This window comes from Pseudonaja textilis, chromosome 2, assembly GCF_049901715.1.
Source record: "Pseudonaja textilis isolate UNSWEBS1 chromosome 2, rPseTex1.2, whole genome shotgun sequence".
Lineage (NCBI taxonomy): Eukaryota > Metazoa > Chordata > Lepidosauria > Squamata > Elapidae > Pseudonaja > Pseudonaja textilis.
Window position 1 is genome coordinate 221,937,628 of NC_141991.1, and position 15,083 is coordinate 221,952,710.

The following is a 15,083-nucleotide window of genomic DNA, read 5'->3' on the forward strand; positions in this document are numbered from 1 at the left end:
GAGACCAGCTGTTGTTGATATATAAACATAATCCTCCACCCTTTGTTTTACCTGATGTCTCTTCAATTCTGTCTGATCTAAATCTAAATGTCTGAAATCCTGGGATGTGTATAGTGTTGTCCCCATGAATTTGTGGATTAAGCCAAGTTTCAGTAAAACAAAGAACAGCTGAATTATGAAAATCATAATTCCATCTATTTAAGAGATGAATTTCATCCATCTTGTTAGCCAGTGAGCACAAATTAGTCAGAAAGATTGAAGGGAGAGGAATTTTTGTCCCCCTATTCCTTAGTCTGTTTAAAATTCCCGCTCGTTTACCTCATCTCCTCTTCTGGCGTGATCGATTCTTTGCTTTCTTTGTTGTAATCCATAGCACCGAGGAATTGGTTAGAATCTCCTCCGCATTTGCAAATATAGGTGGGGGTGGGGAATCAGAAAGCTGCTACTTAAGGAAACATTGCCTAATTCTTAGCAGATGGTCTCGTATGAAATCCAAAGTGAATTGCAGATAATAATAAGGAATAAAGAAACCATTAGAGAGCATTTCACTGAGGCAGCCATCATCAGCGCCATCTTGGCTGAAACCTTGTTCTACCTTCAGGTGGTTTGGACAATATTTATTTTTATTTATTTTATTTATTTTGCCAAATTATTAGATTATTAGATAACAGGCAGTGGTGGAATTCAAATTTTTTTACTACCGGTTCTGTGGGTGTGGTTTATTTGATGGGTGTGGCTTGTGGTCATGTGACTGGGTGGGCGTGCTTGGTGATCATGTGACTGGGTGGGCATGGCTTGGTGGTCATGTGACTGGGTGGGCATGGCCAACTAAATGTCACTCACATCAAGGGTGCCTCACCTGGCCCCTCCTTGTCACCCAGCCTCAACTTATCTATAGTTCTGTAAAAATGTTGTTCACCTTTTTTGACTTTATTATCTGCATACTATAGATGTACTTTCATGGACCACTGAAAGGAGGAAATGGCTTACATGCTTTGCTTAAGACTGTGATAGGCAACAGGCTCTTAAGGGGCTGCCACAAAGAAAGGGGGACAATGTATTTTCCAAAGAAGCAGAATGCAAACAAGAAACAATGGATGGAAACTGAACAGAGAGAAGCAACCTAAAACTAAGGAGAAACTTCCTGACAGTGAGAACAATTAACCAGTGGAACTGCCTGCCTCCAGAAATTCTGGGTGCTCAATCACTGGAAGTTTTTAAGAAAAGACTGGGCAGCCATTTCTCTGAAATGGTATAGGGTTCACCCCAAGGTCCCTTCTAAGTATTATTCTGACACCTTTCCCAGGATTTCTACTTGGAATTTGGCATCCTCAGTTTTTTTGCCTGAGCTGGGGGTTGGACTAGAAGACCTCCAAGGTCCCTTTCAACTCTTGTTAAACACATGTGTATTTTATGTTCTGGACTATTGACATTGAATACATGTAAACCCTGAAAAATATGTGGTAGCCCTGGGCAAAAGAAAGGCAGAAAATCACTCTAGGTGTAGGGACAGTGTAAAATATTAACACATGATAAATAATGGAACAATTAAAAATAATAGCACAGAGTTTTATCTCTCTCTCTCTCTTCCTATTTTTTCTTTCTTTCTCTACCTTCCTCTTCCTTCCTTCCTTCCTTCCTTCCTTCCTTCCTTCCTTCCTTCCTTCCTTTCTCTCTCTCTGTCTCTCATACACACACACACACACACACACACACACACACACACACAGAGAGAGAGAGAGCATTTAACAGACAAGCATTCTGGAAGCATCTCCTTTAAATTTCTCCAAGGCTTGAGTGTATTCCCCCACCCCCTCTGTCAGACCACACTCCTTCTCACTCCAGACATGGGGAAAGTGATACTTGCAGCGTCCATGCCTTTCTTCCTTTTCCCTGGGGAGAAAGAGGATGTGGGGAATGGAAAGCTAGGAGAGCAATCGCAAGTGAGCGACTGGGCAATCAGGTTGGGGGCGTGGCCAGCCAGGGAGTGCGACTGGTTCGGCGACCCATGCCAAATAACCACTACCAGTTCACGCGAATAGGTGAGAACTGGTTGAATAGCACCTCTGATAACAGGTATAAGTATAAACATGGCTATAAATACATGAAATGGATATGAATAAGAAAAAAAGAAACAATAGGACAGGGACGGTAGGTAGGTAGGTTGGCCCCACCCCTCTTCTTTATGGCAGCCCCTTTGATGTTGTAACACTGCTATCATGTCATGTCTAGTCCTTCTTTTCATGAAACTAGACATACCCAATTTTTGTAATCATCTTCTTATGTTTTAGTCTCAGTTCTGTGATTAGCTTTGTTGCTCTTCTCTGCACTCATTCCAGAGTCTCAGCATTTTTAAAAAATATTGTGATGACCAAAACTGGATGCAGTATTCCAAGTGTGGCCATAATAAGGCTTTTTAAAAAATATTGTGATGACCAAAACTGGATGCAGTATTCCAAGTGTGGCCATAATAAGGCTTTGTAAAGAAGTACTAATACTTCATGTGATCTTTATTCTATCACTCTGTTAAACCTAGGACTGTGTTGGGTTTTTTTGTACCTGCAACATTCTGTTGGGTCATATTTAAGTGATTGTCCACTAGGACTCCAAGATTCCACTCACAGTTACTACTATTGGGCCAGGTACTACCTATTCTATAGATACTATCAGACACTACCTTTTCTGTACCCATGTATTTGGGTTTTTTTGCCTAAATCTGGATTGGTGGAGAAGAAAGATGTTCTTATCATTGTGCTTCACTTTGTTGGGTAAGGCCCAGTGTTCTAGTCTGTCAAGCTTCTTCTCTATCTTTCTGCCAGCTTGGTATCATCTGCAAATTTGATGACTTCCTTTCTATCCCTTCATCTAAATCATTGATGAAGATAAATCATTGATGAACTCTAACACCTTAAGTAATCTTTGTGCTACCTCATTTGTGGAAGACAGAGAGATATAACTGGTGAGATGTAGACATGTATTCAAGAAATCGTTGGTAAGCAGTCCTTATGCTGAGGGAAGGAGGGTATATAGCTGTCACAGTGCCAATGCTTTAATCCCAGGTCTTTACATTTAATATAGAAAATTTCCATCTGCATTATGACCTAAATTTATTACTTCTGCCTTCTTTGCTTTGATGTCAAACAACTATGTGCAATTCATTAATAATGTAGCACATCAATTATCAATGACTATTGAGACTGGGTCAGATGCAGCCTTATTTAATCAAGTAGCTATTGGGCCCATGTCCAAGTTGTTCTTATTCACACACTGATGTATTTGTAAGTACACCTAGCTACTAACCTTTCTTTTGGCAAACATTATTTAAAAGTTTATCAGAAAATTATTTTTAGGCCTTTCTCCCATTTCTGCAAGACACTTTGAGGTTTGGTTTCATTTACTAACATCGAATGGAGATAGCATTGGCTCAATATTTGTAACATTTATAATATCATTTCAAAGTTATTTCACCCTATTAAATGTACGTTTGTATTTCACAGGCCTTATGGGATAAAACAAATTTGGCCATTCTTGCTGTACAGAAAGATTCTTTATTTCACAGTTTTAAGGTGCAATTCTATTCTATTAAAATATACAAAAAGTATACAGGAGTTTTCATTCTGACCTGACCAGTTTTATATTAATAGTCAGGCATGATACAAGACTTGTACTAAAAATCTTTTTGGATCAGAAATCAGATGGCTCCCTACATTTGAAATAGTTTATATGCAGCAGGAGAATCTGCAAAAAACTGTGTAAATATAGTGGACTAAGATATTAAAAAAGATTTTCTCAAATTGTTTTTGTTCTCTCTGGTGCCATTACAAAGGGTGAGGCTGGGATAAGTCTAGGTTTTGAGCCAGTTTTTAGAAAAAAATACAACTGTTTTTATTCCCATAACCATTTTAGACTCTAGAGTTTAGGTAAGTAGGCAGGTTTTATCATGGGAATTTACTAAGACTGCCAACAAATATTGGACTAAGCATCCTGATTGTATACCTAATCTACTTTATTGTTATTATTATTTCAAGAACTGGCATTTCTACACTTCTTTCCTCCAAATTGCAAACCTCTGTAAATTTGCAAACACAGTGAGTGATCCTTATGGAAATTTTTCACCTCTCCCTTTCTGCTAAGAAATTGGTTAATTGATGAAGCCATATTTCACTTTGCAATGAACAGAATACCAAAAATGAGAAATGCTATGGAAACACAAGAGCAAAGTTTCAACAATGCAGAGAAGAAAATATAGGAGACAAGTAGTTCTACCTGTGATATATATCAAGTCTATGATGCATGTGCATCTCTTAATACAAACAGCAATATAAAGCATGTTTGTTGTTTCTATAAGTATTTTATGCTATTTCTCAGTTATTTTCCAAGATGGCTTATGAGAATAAAATTGCTGAATTATATATTCATAAAAAGTAATAGAGCAGTTTGCATACCGAGCAAATAGATCAAAAGATGATGCTGTTAACATGGCTCTGCATTACATCCTACAACACCTTGAATCTCCAAATACCTACGCAAAGGTCCTCTTTGTAGACTTCAGTTCAGCATTCAATACCACCATTCCAGACACTCTTCTAAGTAAATTAAACCAATTAGCAGTACCTGAACACACTTGTAAGTGGATCATAAGCTTCCTAATAGACAAGAAGCAGCAGGTGAAGCTATGCGGAATCACATCCGATACCTGTACAATCAGCAGAGGGGCCCCCAAGGCTGTGTGCTATCTCCACTTCTCTTCTCCCTATATACCAATGACTGCATCTCAAATGATCCATCTGTTAAAATACTGAAGTTTGCTGATGACACAACAGTGATTGGTCTCATTCAAGACAACGATGAATCTGTATTCAGACAGGAGGTTATACAACTTGCCTTGTGGTGTAACCGCAGCAATCTGAAACTGAACACATTCAAAACCGTAGAAATGGTGGCAGACTTTAGAAGAAACCCTCCCATACTACCACCTCTTACAATACTAGACAACACAGTATCAACAGTAAAGACCTTCAAATTTCTAGGTTCTACTATATCACATGACCTAAAATGGACACCTAACATCAAAAACATCATCAAAAAAGCACAACAAAGAATGTTCTTTCTGCGCCAATTTAGAAAGTATGTATGTAAAATATTGCTTTTTTATTTTTTTGTTTATTAGATTTTAATACTTTATTACCTTATAAATAACTCAAGTAGGCAAATTTAATAATACTTCTTAAACTTAATACTTCTTCCTGCTCCTATTTTCTATGTTCACCATGCATCTTTTTCTATTTGTATTTTTATTTTCCTACTTGCTATGCCTCTTCATTGGCTAATCACATAGAAAATCATAAGGACAGATCTCTCTTACAAACCAAAAAAGCAGAATGGTTGTTTCATCATTTGCCTTGTGCCTTGGCTTGTAGAAACACTGAAGATAACTGAGGAATCTAGAAATTATGATCATGGAGAATCTACCAATACCATAAATTCTCACAATTCTAGATATATGATCAGAGGATGATAAATGTGGTAAAAGTAATGGATGGAATTAGTCCTAGGATTTTTTTTAGGAGATGTAGAAAAATAAAGAATTTCCATGCATATATATTTTGTTAGTTAAGTTGATTTTTGAAGTGCCAGCCATAATGCAGCTGTATTCCTTACCAAAATTTCATAAACACTGTTATTATTCTTAGAATGTCTGAGTCTCAGTTCTTATTCATCCATTCTGAATTATTGATCAGAATAAAAAGCTATTTAATAAGTTTATTTGACATAAATTGTTTGGTCATACCAACGGGCCAAAGACCATTAAATCTTCATTCTCTTCTTCTCAGTCTGATGATAGATGCATAACCTTTTAATATACAGACAAAAGATTTCTGCCTAAAGGTTATACACAGTCAGTAATGGGATCTTGTTTTGCATATTTATGTGAAGGTTAGCCACACACAATTAAATTTATGTTCTCTATTTTATTAGTTTATGCTAGCCCAAGCAAAAGAATAAAATTCTATACCATTCTGAGTTGACCCTTTTAATTTGCCTCCGTATATATTATAATTGGAGTCACAGAATTAGTTCAGACCAAGATGTTGTTCTAAGGCATATTCTATTTTGGAAAATGCCATGCTGTCTTCACTTTAAGCTTCTTTAAAATGGTAGAAAGGAAAATAAATACCAGCATTCACAGCAATGCCACAAAAATGGGACAGAAAATTTAAGCCATATATTTGTCATAAATCTGAATACACACTTCAAGAAAAAAGTATGGAAGATTCAAAACATTCCAACCATCAGTTTTCTGGACTAAGATCAGAGTCTGAGAGATGTAGCAAGAACAATTTCCAGTAGACTACTGAAATCTAGCCATGAAAAAATTAAGCACATGCAATCTCCTCTGTCAGAACATCTAGATCATATAAATGTTCATCTTATAAAAATTAGACTCTTATAATTAATATCCAGCACTCTAAATATGTTTTGGTCCATGGCATTCAATTGTAATTTGGCCTTGTTGCTTCAGTTTGTTTCACCACAACAGACCATTTCAGGCAAGAATGTAATTTTCTGAAGGATGAAGACCAACTGGAATGTGGTTTGGCATTCAAATACTCTGAAGGAAACATCTAGATGAAAACCTGAGCAAATTATGCCTAGTATACATAAAACAAAAGTGCTGTTCTTGAATACATCAAAATGTTTGCTCTTTTTCCAACTGCTTCCTGGGATTGTATGGAAAAAAAGTGTTCCCTTTATCTTGAAGCAAACAGATAGTCAATCCAGTCCATAAATGAGCTACCCTCAAAAGTCCAGATAGTTGCTATAAAAAGCATTCTGTTTGGTCTTGTGTTACTAACATCAAAAACATTTCATGAATTCCTGAAATTTCAAGTAATTACTGGGAGTTAATTTTTCATCTGCACCATCAGATGATAAAACATGTACCTTTCACAACAAGACTACTGTATGCCCCAAAATGGAAGGACATTTAGATTTCCACCATGGACAAATGGCTACAGAAGCTGATGGAGTTGGCAGAAATAACTAAATCAACCATATTGATTAAAGAAAATAATAAAAGTACTTTTTTTTGCCATATGGAAACCACTTCTGAACTTTGTGCTTGGGGGGGGGGAATGAAACTTTGATTTTTTTGCAACAGAGGGAGTCAGAAGTCAACACTTTTTTTCTTTTCCCCAGCCCTTTCTCACTTCTTTTTCCCTCCTATCCCCTCACTGTCTTCCTATTTTCTTTTGTAATTTGTATCTTATTTTATAACCTAATAAAAATTTCTGAGGAAAAAAATGAAACATGTACAATTTCATAAATGAGTTCAACAGAATTTATTGGAAACCCATTAGCTGCTTATACCACAAATATCCATAGTTTATCTCAACACTGGAAATCTGGAACATTTTAGAAGCTAAGCCTTACATGTGCCAATTTTCAAAGGCATGTTTTTTTTGCCTCATGTGAGAAAAAATTAGAGAACTTTAAAATATTACATATGGAGTTACCATGGAGATCCAACAGGTAATGCTAAAACTAAGAGAAAGGTAAGATTGTGTAAGTGTAGTTTAAATATGTTACTTAAACAGTAGAGGTCTCCAGTGCCTGCAGGCAATTAACTACATGTTCTGAGGGAGATGTTTTTTTTCACTAGTTCTAGAGCAAGGTATCAAGAATTGTCTGACAAAAAAAGATGTTTACACTGTAATGACTCATCTCAGAGCACTCTGTGTTAAGCACCTCCAGTTTGAAATCCCTGTAGATTCTCTGCTTTGGAATATCAGGTATATTAAGCCACATTTTGATTATTTCCTCACTATGGAATGAACAATGGAAAAACTTGTTACTAAAATTCAGGAAATTTTGCAATGTTTTGACAAATCTGGTATTCATTAAAGAGAGAGAAGGAGAAGTGAAAAATTAGAACTGAAAGTGTCCCTTAACATTGATGCTTAAAATTGTCAGCATCTGCATAAATTGAAATTGGATATCATACAGGTTTAATACATTATTATGATTGTTAATCCAGGACAAAGTACAGGCAATACATGATGGACATAATCTCAAAACAAAATGGGAGATTCTGGTTTTCCTAATCACCTTCAAAGTCTATTGATGCATTGCGGGTCCCACTACCGGGATGAGTTAGTCAGCTGACGACCTGCACCCGGGCAGACTGTCCGGGCGGGCTCCTCTTAGCGACAAAGATGACAGCGACACAAAGGTTTCTTTTGGTGAGAGGAAGCCCAGATGGTACTACGCACCTCTCTTTTATTGTGCAGCAAGCAGGGGGGGAGTTTATGTTACACATGAGGAAGTTACACAGGAATAGGGAATACTGCCATATATGGCTACACCTTATGCTATAGCCAATTCACGCTTTGCACGTTGCTGTTCCACAATGTCGCCCTATATGTGTATTGTATGTGTATTGGGTTTTCTGTGTACGTGACTTCCTACTGATGTGACATGATATTGCAACAGTCTATCATGTCTTTCTTTCTTCTAAAAATGGTGACTTTGTCTGTGCAACTTCATTACTTACTGAGCAAAAGAATTCCGTAGTGATAGATTCAATAGGATGGAGATGCTTTCCAGAAGCACCCAAGCATGGATGTCAAACTTGACATGTCACATGATGTATCACACCAGTTTTTATCCCTTTGTGAAGCTGGGGTGGGCATGGCCTGTGTACGATACATCCGGCCTACGGAGCACCAGTTTGACACTCCTGCAACTACTGTAATAATCTAAACATGAAGCAACAGAGGTATGTCCCAGTGAACATATAATTTCTTTTTCCTGGATCTTACAAATATTCATTAATAAAAATTAGCATTTCTTTTGGAAATAATAGTAAATGGGCTCCCTGCTAGCTGGTTCTCAGTCAAGATCCAATGCCTGCAAATGAAGAAAACTAGGGCAACTGGGGAACCCAGAAGACAAATATAGAAGTATACAGAACATTGAACTGTCAATCAGACCAAAACATGAGATTTTTCATCTGAAACACAAAAACAATTTTCTTAAATAATGGAAGAACATCAAAGAAGAAATGGTGAATATGAGATTCCATCATGGCTGATCATGATACTAAAAACCTTTATCATAAATACAGCATCCAAGGGAAGTATATAAAGAGAAGACAAAATAGCATCTAGGACTGATCCTGAACACTATCTGTCTATCACCCACCACCCACCCATCTATCCATCTCTATTATTAGATAGAGCATGATTTTCTTCCAGGAATTCAAAGTGGTATAATTATTTCTGCTTTTTTGCTCCCACAAAGCAACTCTTTTGTAACACTTTGGTTAAATAGATGTATTGCTTCTATGGTTTATGGTGTTTTTCTCCCTTGCAGCTGACATGACTTGGGAACAACTCTTTTGAGTTGTTTTGAGTTGTCTTTTGAGTTAAGGCTGATCTTCAACTACTGGATTGTTCTTAAACAGAACTAATGCAACATAGGCCACCTGTGCCTGACATCTAGTGGTAGCTTCATCAAATTATCAGATGTGCTCAAAATCTCAAGGAATTACAGGCTGTTAGCAATGGCATTAGATTTACAGCCCTCTCCATCTTTTCTTTGGATTGCTAAAATTTTCTTCTTTGGGTTGGGTTTTTTTTTTTTTTTTTGGACAAAGCTATATATCTGCGTGCAATTAGAAAACAGCTGGTTATACCAAAACCAATTCTTGTCTTTTGAAAGAGCTGAATTCTTGTGTTACCCATAGAAACATCTAAATGAGCAAAGCTATAACAGATGACAGATTTTTAAAATACTGTATGAAAAATCTTTCTTGCTAAAATATTACTTTCTTTACACAAGTTCGTATCTTTACAAATCATACTTCCCAAGCAGAGATGAGTGGGAAATTTACTCAGCTTCTATTTTAGTGCAAAAAGTCAAGTACAAGTTGTATTTGACTTCTAATGCTTAGAAGGGGAAAATGATGCACCTTGATTAGCACTGATATGGAAGTAGTTTTCTATTGCTTTCTTCTTAAATGTGTTTTGATCTCCCAACCTGTCCTAAGTTCTAATATTTACTGAAGATTTCCATTCAAAGGCTAACAGTTCTGTTTAATTCTGAAACTAGCCAAAGTTAGTCAGGCATTGCCATCTGCTGAGTCACTCTTTATTATCCATAACTTAAGCACACTCATAGATTAATAATTGCATTCTTGAGCACTATTTCTTTGCCTATTTTAAAAAGTTCATATATTTCAGGAAAGTGAGCACAAAATTGATTGTGGAGAATGCTCATTAAAACAAAAGAAGCTCAAATGAAATATACATAATAATAAGAACCGTCCCCCCAAAGTACAGGGTGGATGTCTAACAAAATAAATAATTAATAAATAAATAACCAATAAATAAATAAGTGGATGTCTACCAAAATATGAATGATGTAAAAACAAAAACAAGCAAACCAATGAAGAAAAAAAAGCTAGAATAAACTTAAGAGCAGCAGTTTGCAGGGATGAATAGTAGGCAAATGTCAAAAATGTCAAAAAGGCAATTGCTGGAGGACAATCAAAGCTCCATCTCTTTGTAGGTGATGCTGACACATATACAAATGGCTGCAGCCTATATTGCACTTCCTTGACTTCTTGACTTTTTTTTTACCCCAGTTGTGAAAGCCACTGTTTGAGGTTTTAGAAAAAGAGTGAAATTAACCCTGTCACATTTGTCCATCTTTACTCCTAAGAATACTCCAAAGCCACAGCAACACTTCTGCAGAAATTAAAGATGACTAATTTCTACAGAATTTGCAGCCACCTTGGAGAAAAGAAAGACCTCATGTCCTACGGGAGGTCACTGAAACTGGTTCAATAAAACATTTTACTCACAGTCTTGATGTAGCAATGTGTGTTTATTTTGGCTTCCTCCAACAGAAGCAACAAACAGTAAATACGAGTAAAGCCCTTTCCACCCCCAATAATTAGCTAACATCTGACCCTAGCAAACACCCAACATCCATCTACAGCAATCTCACGTGCCTTCACCCAACTCTAATTCTAACCACAGTCCAAATCCCCAGATAACACCCCTTCCCAGGTGTCCTTCCACTCTGATCCACCTGATATTTCCCCAAATGAAATGCTGACCAGCAGATACTATATCCCAAAATGTTTCCCGGCTGGTCACGCTGAGAAGAGGGAGAGGCGTTGTGCTTAGAGAGTCGTAAAACGTTGAACAGCTGACAAGGCAGTTTCTCAGCCATCACACCAAAGTAGGGAGAGGAGGTCACACCTGGCTTCATCAGCTGTCATCGACCCGGGACCATCAAGGTAGGCAACTCACCCCCAACCATGATGACGTGTCGGGCTTCATTCCATCAGCAGCGTTGTTGAAGCCCGACACCTCAGCTGAGGCAGAGGCATTGTTTTTATTTAGTTTCAAGGTCATATCCTGGCAGTCGATGGTCTTCTAACCACCTTTTAAACAATGGTTCAACTGCTGATCCAAATTAGTTCTGAGGCATCATTTCAGCAGTGTACTTCTTCAAACACTTAATGACATCCATATGTTATGATGTTTCTTGGCTTTTACTCTTTTTCTTGGATACATCTTGAAAAGACTTTGGCTCCATAACTCAAGTCGTTATCTCAAGCCATCAAGTTCTTTGAAAACTTCCTTATTAATTTTGGCTTTTTGCCTTCATTGCAACAGAGTTAACCTTTAAAAAAATGATGCCATTTATTTTCCCAAATTGTATTTTTTGGCCGAAAAATAATATTACTATTTCATTCAACTATTATTAGCATATTTTAAATATTCTGGTGACATAAGGAACAAAGTACACAGATAAAGATCATACAATAAATCTTTAGTTTTTGTTTGAAGTAGTGGAAGAACATTTAATGATTTAATGTGCAGGAGTATGATTCAGTAGTGGTATCCATATTCCTTTTTCAGGTAAGATTAAGGACATCTCTATTAGAAGGAATGGTGTAGCTCCAAGCCTGTCTGGGTTCACTCAGCACTTCATACTTAATAATGGCTAACTAAATAAGCCACTAGTGGATGGACTTGCATATTATAGTATGCTGTTAATTATAGTTTACCAAACATAAGAATTGATTAAAACCAGTGGTGGAATTCAAATAATTGAATGACCGGTTCTCTGCCCTAATGATTTCTTACAACAACCAGTTCACCAAGCTGATCAGAAAGTTAACAACCAGTTCTCCCAAACTGGGGCGAACTGGCTGAATCCCACCACTGATTAAAACCACACTATACACATTTACTTATTTCATTATATAAATCCAACCTCTATAAACGTTTGGGATTGAAAGAGAACTTGGAATCTTTAAAATACTCTGAAACATATTAATTTATCAGAAGACTAATACTGAAATTGTCCTTTAGAATTTTTCTGGGCAGGTTGACTCATTTGCAATGAAAGATTGAATTCGTCCATTTTTGGGTTCTAAGAATGCTTGAAAAGGATTCTTTTACTTTAAATTGCCATCCTATTAAGACTTCAGGCCATACTTTTCTATAATGGTTAGTTCATTAGAAATTACATAATTATGAAAGACATAGTTTTGCTAGATCAGGCCAGTAGCTAATCAGTTTTCAATCCTAGCCAGCTTAATGTCTAGTAAGCTCATAATCAGAATGAACAGTCTCTATTTCTTTTCAAAGCAGATTGGTTCAGATGTTTATAATCATCATTAGTGCACATCAGAAGTTTAACTTGGCACCATGTTTTTGTTGCTTTTGTTTTATATGGCTATTTTTGAGCACCAAGAACTGAGGCCTTTGAACTATGGTGCTGGAGAAGACTCCTGCGAGTCCCTTGGACTGCAAGGTGATCAAACTGGTCAACCCTACTGCTCTTTAGAAGGTCAGATCCTGAAGTTGAAGCTCAAATACTTTGGCCACCTAATGAGGACTCACTAGTGAAGAGCCTAATGCTGGGCATGATTGAAAGCAAAACAAGAACTGCATACCAAAATATAGTTTCCTATGTTTTGGCACAAATATGGAATCCAACTGGTTATTCAGTACACATTTTACCAAAATCAAACCAGAGTCAATTTCAGAATGATAATCAGCTTATAATGAACTTTGGTCTTTCTACTTTAATGCTTGTACTTTAAAGCTGAGTTATGAATTTTTGTAATACAGAGTGGTGAACTCATACTAGGAAATGACAGTGCCTAACAGTGCAGATAAATGATCAGTTACTGGCTTATGAGCCAGTTCCCCACCCCCCACCCCCACTCCAAAAATAAATTACTCTGACAGATTACCATCAGCAAGGTGGGGGAGGGGCAATCAATCAAAAGAAAATACAAGCTTTCGATAAAGTTCCCTAGAATTATTGTGCATGAATAGGCTAAACAGGGGAGAGGGGAGAGAGAGAATAAAACTGGTACATAGTATATTTGTCTACTATTTTCAGATATATCGTGGTTCATTTTTAAGGCAAATAATTCTTCCTGGAACCTTAAATGAAAAGGCTTGTTTTTTCTGTTTCCTAAAAAGAATGATTCAGTCTTAGAACCTGGGTTCTTGATATTTCTATCAGGGTTCTTGATATTTCTATCTTTTACTGATGTGCATAAAAATGAACATTTAAGCAAAGAACTGACTTTGGATTGTTTCCATGTTTTGCAGCATATAGAAAAAGTGCTCATTAATTCCAGCCAGGAAAATTTCATGTTGATGAAGACAGCAGAAATGAAGCTGAACTCAAATAACACTTTAAAAAATGAAATGTGTGATAAAATATAGACGTCTTCAATATTATTTTCAGACACCTGCCAACATAAAGGTTCTCATAAATTTATTTTTATTTAGTTATCTATCAAACAGTTAAATGATGATCTAACAGGGATTGTGGTGCTTGAAGTTTATGCTGAAAATATCAAGAGAGTTTATTAAGAGCACTCACAAAATGCTAAATCCAAGAGTGCTGACAATGTAACACACTCTTACTCTGGGACTATATTCCACATATTTTTTATATTGTGTACAAAACAAGCCTTAAATAGGTAACATGTATATGTGTATGTAAATAGTTTAGTTTAGTTTACTTTATTGTCATTGCATCTCATACAATGAAATTAAATATCTTCAGTGTACAATTTATGACTATGAAAATAAGCACACACATCCTTCACACTCTACACATTGAACTGAAAAGCCCTTACACTGCACCAATACTGCACTATACAGTAGAATTCGATAGAGTTACTGCCCTGGGATAGAAGCTGTTTTTCAGCCTATTTGTCCTTGTTTTTATTATTCTTACCATCTGCCAGATGGCAATAGTTCAAAAAAAGGGTGCCCGGGATGAGGTGGATCTTCAAGAATATTTTGAACTTTCTTAAAGCAGCAGGAGCTGCTTTATGTTTAATTTGTGTTAAGATTGGATGGACATGGACTCCATGTGACTTGGTAGTCTAGAGTTCATCATCCTATTGAAAGAGATGCTAAGCAAAGGCAAAGGCCAGATTTAGTCAATCCAAAGGAATACTTGTAACAGAATAACAATAAAGGTTGGAAGGGACCTTGGAAATCTTCTAGTCCAACTCAGTGTTCAAAAAGGTAACCCTATACCATTTCAGACAAATGGTTGTCCACTCTCTTCAAAAGCCTCCAGTATTAGAGCACCCACAATTTCTGTAGGCAAATCATTCCACTGGTGTATTTTTCTCACTGTCAGGAAATTTGTCCTTAATTCTTAATAGGTTGGTTCTCTCCTTGATTAATTTCCATTCATTGCTTTTCACAAATATAGAAATATAGTAGCCTAAAGTTTGAATACCACTTTGTTCTTCTGAAACCTGAAGACAATTTAAAACTCTTGAAAACCTCTTCTTCCTATACTGATTTTTGAGTGCAGAGATTTGTTCTTTACTTGTACCATTTAAAAAATAAATTAAAAACTATTATTTTATAATTGTTCAATTAATGAGTGGTGGTTGCATGAGTATATTGACCAAAAAGATAAAAATAAGCAGCGCTCAATGTTATAGCGCGAACAGAATTCATCTAGTTGCACAGTGTTGTGTTCTCATTGGGAAGCAGCAATCCTTGATATTTGGA